The sequence below is a fragment of the Perognathus longimembris genome, chromosome 18 (genome assembly GCF_023159225.1).
Source record: "Perognathus longimembris pacificus isolate PPM17 chromosome 18, ASM2315922v1, whole genome shotgun sequence".
Lineage (NCBI taxonomy): Eukaryota > Metazoa > Chordata > Mammalia > Rodentia > Heteromyidae > Perognathus > Perognathus longimembris.
In genome coordinates this window covers 31,812,811-31,825,867 of record NC_063178.1, presented here as the reverse complement: position 1 = coordinate 31,825,867, position 13,057 = coordinate 31,812,811, and the positions used below count along the sequence as shown (strand labels likewise).

The following is a 13,057-nucleotide window of genomic DNA, read 5'->3' as shown; positions in this document are numbered from 1 at the left end:
TGTGTCTCCTTCAAAAAATGAGATGAAATTTCTTCATGTGCTATAACAAACTTAAGCCAACCAGAAGTCATAGAGGCCCCTCCAACTATGGTGTCTTTTTAGTACTCAGCAGCCAAGTTAGGTACTTGGAAACTATTGGCCAGGAGAATACATTCCTCAGTCCTCATCAGGGAGACTTTAACCCATTAACCTTGGAGTAGTTTCATCACCTATCCTTGAGTTCTATAAGATGATGGCAGAGACATTAAAGCTGAGATGATTTATGGCCTTAGGATTCTCCCAACTCCCATTCTCCCAACTCCCATTCAAGTAAGTAGACTGGGTCTAAGCAATATGCCTTAGTAGAGACAATCCTTTGGTTTACAGATGTGTCTTAAGTTTCAGAGAAGTCTTCCCTTTGATAATTGGCTCTCAATTTCCCTTCACTGTGTCCACATTTGATTTTGCTTATATTAACACCATTATTCAGTGTCCTTCTGGTTCTCTGATATTTTGTTAGAATAAATTCCATATACCTGCTGTGGTGTGGGGACTATGCTTTGTGCTAGCTGCATTCAAGGCCTTAGTGACTTGTCACAGATGGGTGTAAGATTCCATTTCAACCATCCTCCTCCACCCCACCCCCACTCCTGGTGCATAATGGCCAATAGACCTCTCTCCACCTGGCTCTGGGGCTTAAATGCCAGCAGCTTACCTCTGAGCATGGCCAGTAAGTGACCTAGGGAGCCAATCTAAATGGCTGCTTAACAGTACCTTGAACCCTTCATTATTTGGGATTTGTACAATTGAGTGCTCAGAAAAACAGGGTGTATTCAGGACTTCTCTCTGCCGCTCTCACCCTCCTATCCACTCCTTGGCAAGCCTGCCCACATTCCCCTCTCCTCTATGGTGACTCCACCCACATCCCTGGCCCTTCTTCCCTCCTTTGGGAGTCCACCCACACTCCCATCCCTCTCTGGTGGCTCTGCCCACAACTCCAACCCCTTCCCTCTCCTCCCCAGCAACTGTGCCCATATCTGCCCCCTCGGCGTTTGCACCCACATCTCATGAACATCTCAACTTGCATCTGCCAGCTATTCACACAAGCACGCTGAGAACGACCACCACTGGACAAGACCATATCCAAAAAAAGACAGATTGGCTGCCCCTGGTGCTCCAGAGAGAAAAGGGCCCAGATCTTCAGGACACGTTGGACATGATCCAGTCAGGGTATACATGGAACACTTCCCAAGATACATTAGTTCTGCATTCAAGTTCATTGTAGCATGAAACGCTCACCACACAAAGATCTAGTAGTGAGGTGGTTTATAGGCAATATGCATAGGCAAGTTCAAACACCAGCCTACAGTGTCTCTACCTCAATTTCTTCACACAAAGCTTGCATGAAATGTAGAATACACATACTTCTGAGTGATAACTCATTTGAGTGGTACAAGGAAAAAAAAGAATCAAGGACCTGAAGACATGCGTCACTTCTCTATTGAACCTCAAACATGACCGAAAGTGAGCTTCAAGAGACAAGCTTACCTATGAAGGGCAAAAATCATCGCTTAAGTTTTGAAGGTTTTAGAAGCCAAGAAATACAGAGCCTAGGTAGGTGGTTACCTCTTCTGTGACTCTACATACAGAACATCCCAGAAGCCAATCTGACGGGATTGGCTCCTGGCCTATGCTACATCTTTTACATAGTATTCCTATAAATGGGAGATTTCCATTGTTAGGAAGCCAAAGTTGTCATTTTTACCTTCCAGCCTCTCTTTACTCTGAACTCTAACTTCCTTGTTTCTTCTACGCCTTGGGAAAGTGCATGGCATTCCAGCTATGACTGTCTTCGGAATAGCTGTTGGACTGGCTTTATTTTTTCCTCTTTGGATAGTTTTCAGCCAGCCCACTTTCCAAGTTCTACAGAGTAATGGTAAAAGGCATTTCTGGTCAGGAGAGGAAAGTGGATTACCCCATGAGACCCTATGGAGCAGCTTTAGGGTAGAAGCTCAGGACCAAGAGATATCTGCTCAAAATTGAAGTGCTAGTTCATAGGCCAGTTACTATCCTCCCTCTCACCACTCACTCATTCAAAACACAAGGATTGACTCAAGTGAATTTGACAGGTTGGGGAATCTTGTTCAAGATCTTCCCAGCATCTTCCTCCCTCTAATGCCTCCTCAAAAATAAAATCCCTGTATTCTCAGGCTCTGAGTTAAGACAATAGTCAGGTCATACTTCATTGTCTTTAAAAACACAATCAAGATCAGTGCAAAAAGTCTACCTATAAAGAAGCTAAGAAGCTATGTCAGCTCCCCAGAGGAGAGAAGTCTGCAGGTGACCAGGTCAAGGAATACAACTGTCTACAGACTTAAAAGCATTTTGAACTGAGAGGAAAGGAGCATTTATTTCTGATGAGAAAGTCCTAGTCACTGAAGAGGCATGCCCTCCTTACCCAGTCTACCCAGATTCTTGCAGAACTGGAGCAAAACCACTCAAGAGATTAGAAAACCAACACAAGGTGACTACTGCTCAGAAAAATACCAGAAACCATCTCTACTTTCCACATGCAACTAAGGCAGAAGTGTGAAGATCACCAGCAGACACTAGATACAGTACTGATGACCCATGAGGTCCAAAGGGAGAAGACACTTTAGCAGCCATTTACAAGAGGGTTTAGACACTCCTACAGGGCTCTGCAAACCCCAGCCCAGCTGTGCGCAATGCTCAGACAAAACAAGGCCAAATGGAGCTAATGGGCATCCTCAAGCAGGCACGCCACTGTTCTACCTTTCCCTAAGGTCATAATTTGGCTCTCTAGTTCAGCAAGATTATCTAGGGGGTTGATAGGTAAGCTGTTGGTCTACCCAATTTTATAAAAGAGCCTGGATCTATCTATCTATCCCCTACACAATAGACACATCTAAAGATTAACGTGGAGGGGGAGGTCTTAAACTAGCTTAAGTTTTTCAAATGTAGATAGATCCCCAGAGGCTGCATGTAGATAGATCCCCAGAGGCTGCATGTAGATGAGCCAGAGGCTGCATGTAGATGAGCTTATCAATGACTCAAGCATTTCTACTGGCTCACAGATTCTAGCCTTTGCTTCTAGTGCTGGCAAGCTGTGGTTCTCATACAAAGAACTACTGGACTTTTGTTTACAGGGCATATGCTACGAACCCTCCCGTTTTGAGTATCGAAGCCATCATGTTAATTCAGCTTTCCTGCTATAGGCACAGCATTTGTAAACACTGGGGAACTTCTAGGCTCTTTCTATGCAGAGAGCAGAGAGCCAAAGACTAGTTTTAACTTAAAGCCAAAAGATCGGGAGTCAGCTTCCTGGCTTCCTGAAAGCAAACAGCTTGGCTCTGGATGTGCAACCCTGCCTTATTTCTGTCTTGCTATAGGAGAAGCCAACAATGGCGCTAGCTGATCATGGACTGAAGCCTCTGAAAAGTGCCAGCGGTGAGAACAGAAGCAATCTTGGCACTGCCCAGTCATTCCAGAAGCAAATTTCAACTTTTATCTGTTAGTGGCTCAAACTCCCAACAATCTGATTTCAGAGGAGCCACCTAACATGGAAGCACTAAGTAAAAAGTGATGGGACATTATCACCATACAGCAAAGACGCTGAATAGTGGCAAAAAAATTCTCAAATATTAAGCTCATTGGAGAGCAACTGACCAGGTGTAGGCTCTTGTTGGACCTTAAAACCCAATAATGTCAACTTCATACTCGAGTTAGCACAGAACACAGTGCCACCCAGCTGAAATTGGTTCCAAACATGCAGCTTCTGAGAGGCCTTTCACATTCAGCTAATCAAGGGTGTCAGCCATTGCTAGCTGCCTCTGTCAGCTTGCCCAACTGCTTCTCCCCAGACCAAGAGATTCGAGGTTTAGAGTCATGTTCATTATGTCATGGGTGTATTCCTGCCCTTCATCATGGACTGACAGCCCCACAGTCTTGTAATAGGACCGAGTACAAAGATGCATCAAGTGGTTAACTATAGACTTAGCCACAATCATTCCTCAACTGACAGATTCAGTTTCAGTCTGTTTTTTGCCAGTCCTGGGGCTTGAACTCAAGTCAGTGCCTGAGCACTGTCCCTGGTTTCATTTTGCTCAAGGCTAGCACTCAAAGTACTTGAGCCACAGTGCCACTTGCGGCTTTTTCTATGTAAGTGGTGCTAAGGAGAATGAACCCAGAGCTTCATGTATATGAGGCAAGCACTTTACCACTAGGCCATATTCCCCATCCTCAGTTTGTCTTTAGAGGCAGCTGGGGTCCCTTTCTGCAAGATGGGCTCAGGTTCTGACCCTGTAATATTCTTTTATCATACTTTTGGGGCTCTGAACAAAAAACCTTTTCATCCATTGTTTTAGTATATTGAAGCAACTGATCAGGATATAGGCTTATAATTCTGATCGGAGTTCTATCTGAACAGGTAAGCTAGGAAGATAAAGACAAGTGAGGGACCACCCATGACTTACAAAGGAGGGCAGGATACATAAAGTTATAACATCTAGGCTCAAATTATGTACTTGTCACAACCAGAAGCTACATGCTGCAAGAGCCCAAGTGATGCATAAGACTGAAATAGAACCCAAGTTTAGGTTCTGAGTTTAGAAGTGACTCAGCCAACCACTCCTGTTCACTGAACAAGTGATGAGCAGGGCTGTATAGCCTAATGCAATCCCCAAACTCAAGGCTAAACCTGTGTCCAAGCATCACTAACTCACTCAGGCTCATAGAGTTAGTGACAGAACTGACCCAGCTGAGCTCAAGCCCATATCCCAAGCAACCTTCACATCCTAAGCATTTTCTTCCAGGTGGTTGCTATTTGATGTCATGGGGCTGTTGCTCCTACATTAAACAGCGCTCCCACCTCCTTTAGGGGGCAGAATTTGTAACTCCTGAAGCCCTGGAAGCTACCTTCACAAAGGCTAAAAGATCGTCACCAGGCTGAGAACTGCTTCATCTGGGCAGACTCTACACCATTATCCCTGCACAGTTTTCAAAGTAAGGGCAGAGCTTCTTACTCCTTTTTCCCGGTTCAGGGAGAGTCTTCAGGCCTATGGCTTTGTTGTTGGCCTAAGAGCCACCTACATGTGGGCTGTCAGCTCCCTAGAGCACCTGGATTTGGGCACACAGCCTTTTTCTAGAGCTGTGTGCTTTGTTTGAATCCAGGCTTTCGGACTAATCAGCATTTTGATTCCTTCTGTATCTGGGTTTGTCTCTACCTGCACTTCACGGTGACCTCCTGGGAATTTCCAGACAGCACCTACTCATACATCTTGAAAAGAGAAAAGCTCAATAGCCACAGGCCAAGCTTAGTCACAGTACTGAAAATGCACTAGTTGTTAACTGTGCTATAATATGAGCTTTTGGTTCCTCTTCCTTAGGTGAGAAAAGAAATGAAATCAGAGCAAAAAGAGCTTGTCAGAGCCTTGGTTTTTAATCAAAGAAGTTTCAGACAGTCCACTCTTGAGGACATGAGTTAACACACCCTTAAGAGAAAAGCACATCTGCTGCCCCAATTCAACACAGAAACTTGTATTTTCTCTCTAGAGAGACAACATATGGGTTGCTCTCATTTCCTTTCCAGAGACTTTGCTTGGTTGAGTTCACATTGCTGATGGACTTTTTCCATAGAACACCTGCTCCCGTTTTTTGTTTATTCCCAGAGGCAATGAGACTTAGGAGACAGAGAAAAGCAGCACCACCATCATGATGATGGAGTCTTAGAACCCAGAATAGTGCTTTTTTCAGTATAGGCAGTGACGAGTGAGAGCACATCTATAGATGAAGCTTATTCATGAAGAATCAGAAACTTGCAGCCTAATAGTAAGCTGGAAGACAAGAGCTATCCTCACACCCCATGAAGTCCAATTCAGGCTCATTTGTACAAGACTAGTTTTGCAGAGCTAGCCTCTCCATCACCAGCACCAATAAGGCTAGTGAACTACTACAAGACTTTGAGACAGCAGCCATTCGTGGAATGTTTTCCAAAGGACTAAAGCTTTGCTTCTTCAGAAGAGCTGTAGGCACTTTTTCTAATTAAGAGAAGAAAACAAATTCAGAGATTTTTTCTGACATAACCAAGCAAGCAGAGGAAAGGGAGGAGGACAGGACTCTAACAGGCGATTATAAAGGCCCCTACCTCAAGAATCAGCCAACTGGCTGGCTGAGACCCACTAGCCACACATATATGAGGCAAGCAGAAGGAATGTGCTTCTCAAGAGTATAACGCCTTAAGAAAGTTTACATAGGAAAAGGCTAGCTTTTAACGACGACCCCCTCTTCCTTCCCATTCTTTTCTCCCTCTATGTTTCATAGAAGTTTTGCACCCACCACCCTCCCAATTCCACCCATTTTCCTCCCTTTCCATCCTTTTCAAAGGCCACAAATGGCCTTCAGACCCCAAGAAGTAAAATGTTCTTTCTGCCTTGCTCCCTAGGTTTTATAGACTGGAGTTGAGGACACCCCCCTTCTCCTGCCACAAGGCATTCTGGGTGACCTCCTTGGCTCTCTCCTCTCCCATCAAGCACTATCTCCCACCTTCGCTAGACTTATTTCCTGGTCTGTCAACCAATGGCAGCAAAAGAAATGAAGACTTAGTGCCAGGTGTTTCTAGCTTGCCCCCCCCACCAAGCCAAAACAGGTGGCTGCTCACTGCTCACAGTGATATAATAGGAAAACAAGGGTCAGCCTGTTTATGGAAAGAATATATAACTATCTCTGTGTCCAGTTAGCTTTCTTGTAGTTAGGAATCACCTGAGGTGTCTGTAACCTCCCCTCCCTGGTCATCGGGGTTCTTCCCAGGAAATGATGACTGAGTCTTAGTCTGTGGTTTCAAGAAAGATCTTCAACACTTGTGTCTTCAGGGAGATTGGTGTAAAGCTAACATATTGAGTTTCAAAAGTTTTCATCTATGAAATCACTTTTGTTAAGCTGCTATGTGTGTCCCAACATTCTCATTCTCAGTTCTTTTCTGGATTTGAGCAGAAGCCCTCCTTTCTCATCCTCCACCCCCTTTCCCCACAAACACTATGTAGGTTCAACAGGGAGGGCTTCCTAGTCCTTATTTTCACAGCAAACTAGCAGCTGACTTCTACAGCAGAAGGAACCTCAGGTGTGCACCAGGCACTCTATCCACAGTCTCACCTGGATTATTAGCTTAGCTTGAGGTCTTAACTAGCCTGGGAAGGTGAAGGGCAGGAAACTTACAGAGCAGGGATGTGGGGTGTGAAACTTTCGGGAACTGGGAGGAAAAGGGTGACCTAGGAGTCACCACTATGGGGATACTCGAGGTAGCATGAGAGTGGCTTTTGGCGCCCCATGATCTATGGAAGGGAACCTGCTGATTTCCACCTGGAAAGTTCATGAAAGGACAAATATTAAACTTAGGGTGTTGATTGTTTTTTTCTGTGTGTGGTAGTAGTTTGAAAGTTGATTCTACAAGCATCACTTGCTTCCTAACCCAAATCACTGCCAATTAAATTATCTCTCCCGGTTTCCTTCATGTGTCTGACTTCTTGTGTTTAGTCCCCAGGTTTCCCCAACCAAAATTGTCACAGAGAATTAGTATTAGTTAGTATTTTTCTCTAACCATTACTTGAGACTCAGTTTCTGTAGAAGCCTGCTCTGATTTCTCAGTGTGATTGCTCCTGCTCACCAAGCAGGTGTGAAGCATGTTACAAACGGCAATGATTGGCCACAGGATCATCTATCACACCCTGAGAAGGAAATTGTGCTCAGCTTGCTCCGTGCACCCTCTCCTGACATCTGGTCTATCTGCCTGACAGGTAGTTGCTGTCACATTTGTCTGTGACCCTATCTTGTAAGTTTCTAGAGGGGTGGGAGGATAACTTCAACTCCAGAATGTGGTAATGTATTATAGGCTTCTAGAATCCATGGATGCTTTGATGAAAGGAGGAAGAAAAGGAAGAAGTGGTGGAGGAGGAAGAGGAAGATGGCCACAAAAAAATCAGATTCTTCTTCCTTCAGGGCTTTATCTGGAGCCTCAAGTTGCATCTGTTGATGTGGTAATAAATTCTGGAAGTCCTGAGGCTCTAAAAATGCTTCCAATTTCACAAAGCTGGCCTGAAAGATCAAGAAAAGCCAAGCGATAATGGGAAAGAGCTTTGGGGTATGAGCTAGGTCTCTTCTTGCGTGAGTGTGTGATTCCTTACCTGGCATTGTTATGTTTAAACCTTGAGTACTTGGGAGCTGGAATCGTACAGTGTCTAAACATGCTGAAAACGCAGTTCCTGTGTTTATATTAGGTCTTGTGGCCTGCTAGCTATATGATCTTATATGGCCTTGTACAAGTAATGCAGTGTCTCTAGCCTTCAGATTCTCTACAGGCCAATGGGAGCATAATTAGTGATGATAAAAGGCCTTGTCAACCACAGTTATTACCATATGGTTTAGATGAGTTAAGTCATAGAACATAGAACAGTGACTAGCACTTAGTATTAAGTTATGGTTAGCTGTCATAAACCATTCTTGGCTACACTATTCTTGATTAAATGATATGTAGCTTAATAAGGTTTCACTTAACTGTAAGTGGGAAATGTAAATTAAACACAGATGTGACCAAACTGGTAGGATGACGTTAATTTATTGGTGATGAAAAGATCTGGTAATTTTACTATGCTGTCCACTTTGGGGCAGAATTCACATCCTTTGTCCCTAACATCTTTTTTCTTCTTTGCTTCTTCTCTTCTTTACACCTCTGCTCCTCCTGGTTCCTTGTTCAGGTAGAGGTTATTTTAGCAATGGAAATTATTACTACAAGTCATAAACATTACAGTAATGTTTGAACTTGTGATCTTTTGTGGCATCATCCATTCCTAAAATAAGATGATTACACAGGCTCTCAAAAGTCACTGTTCAGATTTGCACAATTGTCACTCACTGTGTAAATAGGGTTCTGGTATAATTTAACCCTTTTCTGAGAAAATGTGGCAAGATTTCAGTAATTATGCCAGTTTCTCCTCTGCCAAATTGTTCTCAGCTTCATGTTTTGTTAAATGATGACCCTTAACCTTATCTGTAATTTTGCATAAAAAGTATATTCCTATTTTAAGGTGCATTTAGAAATACAAAATGAAACTCATCTTACTCTTATGCAAGCAACTCAAAGTGAAAGCTGAGCAAGGTTGTTTGGAAATACAAATAATGCTGAGGTCAGCAGCTTTTTCTTTTGATGAAGAAAATCCATTGTTTACATTAGAAACCAAAACCACTACAACAGAGACCATAGAATCCTGTCTTCTTTATCAGCCTGAATTTGGGGGACTCATGATTTCTTGGATTTTGCCTTACACTTGAGCCACATTTCCAGCCCTGCTCTTTGCTGCTTAACTACAGATAGAGTCTTCTAGTATATTCTGGCTAGGATGGCCTCAAACTGTGATCCTATAGCTTTCTGCCTCCTGAGTATCTAGTATTACAGATAAGTGCCACTGACTCACAGTAACAGAATTCTTTCTAAACTTATAGCATGCTTATGTGTTGATCCTTTCTGTACCCATTGGGTGGTTAATGAGTATAAATTCCCCTAATTTAGAAAGTCACTTGAACAGTGGATAACCAAGTAGAGGAAGCCCTGGTCTCTGAGTGAACAGAAAGTGAGAGTTAATTAGCATAAGAATAGTTAGAAACAGTAACTACAGAACACTCAGAGTATGACATTGCAGGAGAAGGAGAAGGAGTGTCAGGCCCAGTAGCTTTGGCCAGCTGGGCCTTTTTGCAGCAACTGGAACTTCTTGCTGCCTTCCTCATGACAGCTCTAGAGACTATTTTTCCCTTTTCTCACTTTGTGGAACCTCAAGTTTTGCCATGGAATCTCAAGCTCCAATTCCCACTGTTTCAGAGAACCTCCCAAGGCTGCAGATAGATTTCATAAAAGTTCTTAGCTCCTCTAAGGAAGCTCTCATCTATGATACAGTGTAATGCAAGGAATTCATCATTGTACCCTAAACCCTATGGTCAATTATTTGGCTTTTGGAATTGAAAATTCATTGTATCTACTAACCAGAAGTAATAACATTGACCAAAGGACCCTAAATCTTTTAACTTGTTTCAATTTTTCAGCACAAGTGGTTCAAAGGACCAAGAGGAAGTGGGAGATCCTCTGTGGGTGGAGTCAGAGACAGAGAGAAATAGAGCTCAGCTTGGTTCAGGAGCCCCACAAGGGGAGTTGGTGCAAAGAACACCAGAGAGACTGGGAGTCAGTGCCCATCACATAGAAAACCCCTGGGATTCGTTTATCCTTGTCAAGAAGTCTAGGAAGTAGATATTGGGAAGGAAGATGGACTGGGGAGGAGGGAGGCAGTCTGGCGGAGTTGGCTGCCACAGGGGCCACCGTGGCAATCCCCCTTCTCCATGTCCCTCCTCGCCACAGCCACCACCATGGCTCCCTGGGCCTCCGCCTTGCCTGCAGGGCTGTGCACCTCCACTCCACATGTCTGGTACATTATTCAACATGTTTAACAGGGCACAACTCCTAAATGTCTGCCAAAAAGTGGCACTGTGTGGGGAACACACGCCACATCTGCCTGGAGGCTTTCTACTAGTTCTATAACAGAAAGCTGGTATTACAAACAGGTAAAATACTAAGAATATCCTATATATGGACCATTAATAACTTCAGTTTTTGCCAAGAAGAAATGGGTGAATTGTAAAAATATTTCAACATTTCATCTGGTCCAAGTGAAGACATGTAATGTCAGCCACTTCAAAAGTGAAGTTCAAGGGCAATGCTAAGCAAAATGAACTCCAAGTTATGGAAATAAGTGGTTTATCATTGTTGTTGTTATTTTCAACATACCATGTGAAATTAAGCCTTTTTCTTTTGTCTTTCTTTCCCAGGGTTTTACCCCTGATATCACTGCAACTGATTATGGTACCCAGGGTATTGTATATACATTTATTGGAACTAGGGAAGGAAGGGGTATCTCAAAATGGAGAGACAATGGGTAAAAGGTGAACCAATGCAACAGCATTACTTACAAAACTATATTCTGTAAACCAACTGTACAACTCGGGGTGCAGGGGAGGGAATTGGGAAGGGGGAGAACAATGAAAGGGGAGGTAAAAAGTTTGATAAGAAATGTATTCACTGCCTTACATATGAAACTGAACCCCTCTGTACATCACTTTGTCAAAAAATTAATTAATTAATAAAATTTAAAAAGAGAAGTTCAAAAAGAATTCAAATTTTCCCTTTTGGACTCCAAGAGAGAAGAAACACAAGCATTGGAAAGCCAAAGAGCATATCTGTTTGTGCAAGGAAACAACTGGGGATGTGAAAGTTTCACTAGAAGGATTTTTTTTTTTTCTTGTGAGGGTAGTATGGTCGAAGATTCAGCAAACATATGAGGACATACTAATAGAAGACTTAGCTAATCTCTGGGAAAACACAAGATTTACAGTTTGCAGGTTTTATTTGTTTTTTGTGTGTGAGGATAAGAATTTAAAGCTCATATATCTGTGCTTGTATCTGGACCAATGGTGTTTAAAAGTATTTGAACATGAAATTGAAGAGAGTAAAAAGAATCACGTGGAAACAAGTTATCTAGATCCTGAGGCTTGAAAAAATCAAGAGATTTGTTTACATGGAAAAACACAAAATCTTGATTTTTAACAATGGCTGACAACTTGTTGGCAGGTACAAGCCACTATGCACTGCAACGGCTGAAAGTCAAGTGTGAAGAGGCTTTGTGTAGCAACCTCTCAGTAGACAATGTTGCTGATACCCTTATCCTCATGGATTTGTACAGTGTGGAACAGTTGAAAGCACAAGCCATAGACTTTATTAATACATGCAGTGTACTTTGACACCTTGGGTAAAGATGGGAAAACCTGGGACAGCAACCAAACAGCTGACACAATCGAAACACCTGGGTGGAATGTCATGCATGATTCAGTCACACCCTCACCTAGTGGCAGAAGACTTTCAAGCACTGGCATCTGCATAGTTTCCACAGTTCAGCCTTTCATGCAGATGGCTAAAGCATTTCTGAATCTTCCACAGACAGTAGACATCAAGATTGACTTTACTCCCCTGGATGCAGAAGGAGTTGTTTCTGTTTTCTTGTCCACAGCGCTGAAGGTAAAAAGTCGTATTGCTTGAACTTCAGGTGGATCATTTATGGTTTATACTTCAGCTTTATACTAGACTGATTAATTCATTTTAAGGCCTAAAATTTACCTTCTATGACTTCTCTCATTCATAGAGTAATTTTTGTTATAGTGTCTTGCATTTTGACCATGACTACGCAGGATTGCACTAGGTCCTCAAAGTTTAAAACTAGGTTCTCCTTCAAAGTACTTGTATCGGGGATGATCAGGACTGTCTCCATTCTTATTTCTTTGGAGAAGTCTCTCTTTAAGTCTTTAGCCAATTTATTAATTGGGTTGTTGTTTCTTTGAGGATTTGTTTGGAGGAGGCTTAATTTTTTGAGCTCTAACTATATTTTACATATGAGGCTCTTGTCTGTTGTATGGATAGTGAAGATCTTTCTGTTTATCTTGTTAGCTATGTCCTTTGCCACGCAGAAACTCTTCTGCTTGATGCAATCTCATTTATCCAGTTTTTCTTTGATGTGTTGTGATTCTGGATATTTCCTTAGGAAGTTTCGACCTATGCCAAAAAGCCCTAGTGTTTCCCCTGTCCATTCCTTTTATATATTCAGGATATTTGGTTTTACATAGAGGTCTCTTATCCCTTTTGAGTTGATTCAGGTGTAGGGTGATATATAAGGATCTAGCTTCAGTTTTCTGTATGTGTATAGCTAATTGTGCCAGCACCATTTGTTAAAAGATGATGTCTTTCTTCCATTCTGTATTTTTGGCTCCCTTATCAAAGATTAGGTAGCAATGGGTCTGTGGGTTCATTTCTAGGCCTTCTATTTTATTGGTCCTCAGCCCTGTTCATGTGCCAGTACCAAACTATTTTTATTACTATAGCTTTGTAATGTACTTTGATGTTCTTGACTGTTCTTGCTTTTGTTATTCTAGGTCATCTATTATTCCATATGAATTTTTGGATTGCTTCCTCTATTTC

At 42.6% G+C, this 13,057-nt stretch overlaps 1 pseudogene; it reads left to right on the top strand.

The window, feature by feature from the left end:
- The first annotated feature begins 639 nt into the window (after window positions 1–639).
- On the top strand, window positions 640–12,014 carry LOC125366909 (annotated as a pseudogene).
- Window positions 12,015–13,057: the final 1,043 nt, after the last annotated feature.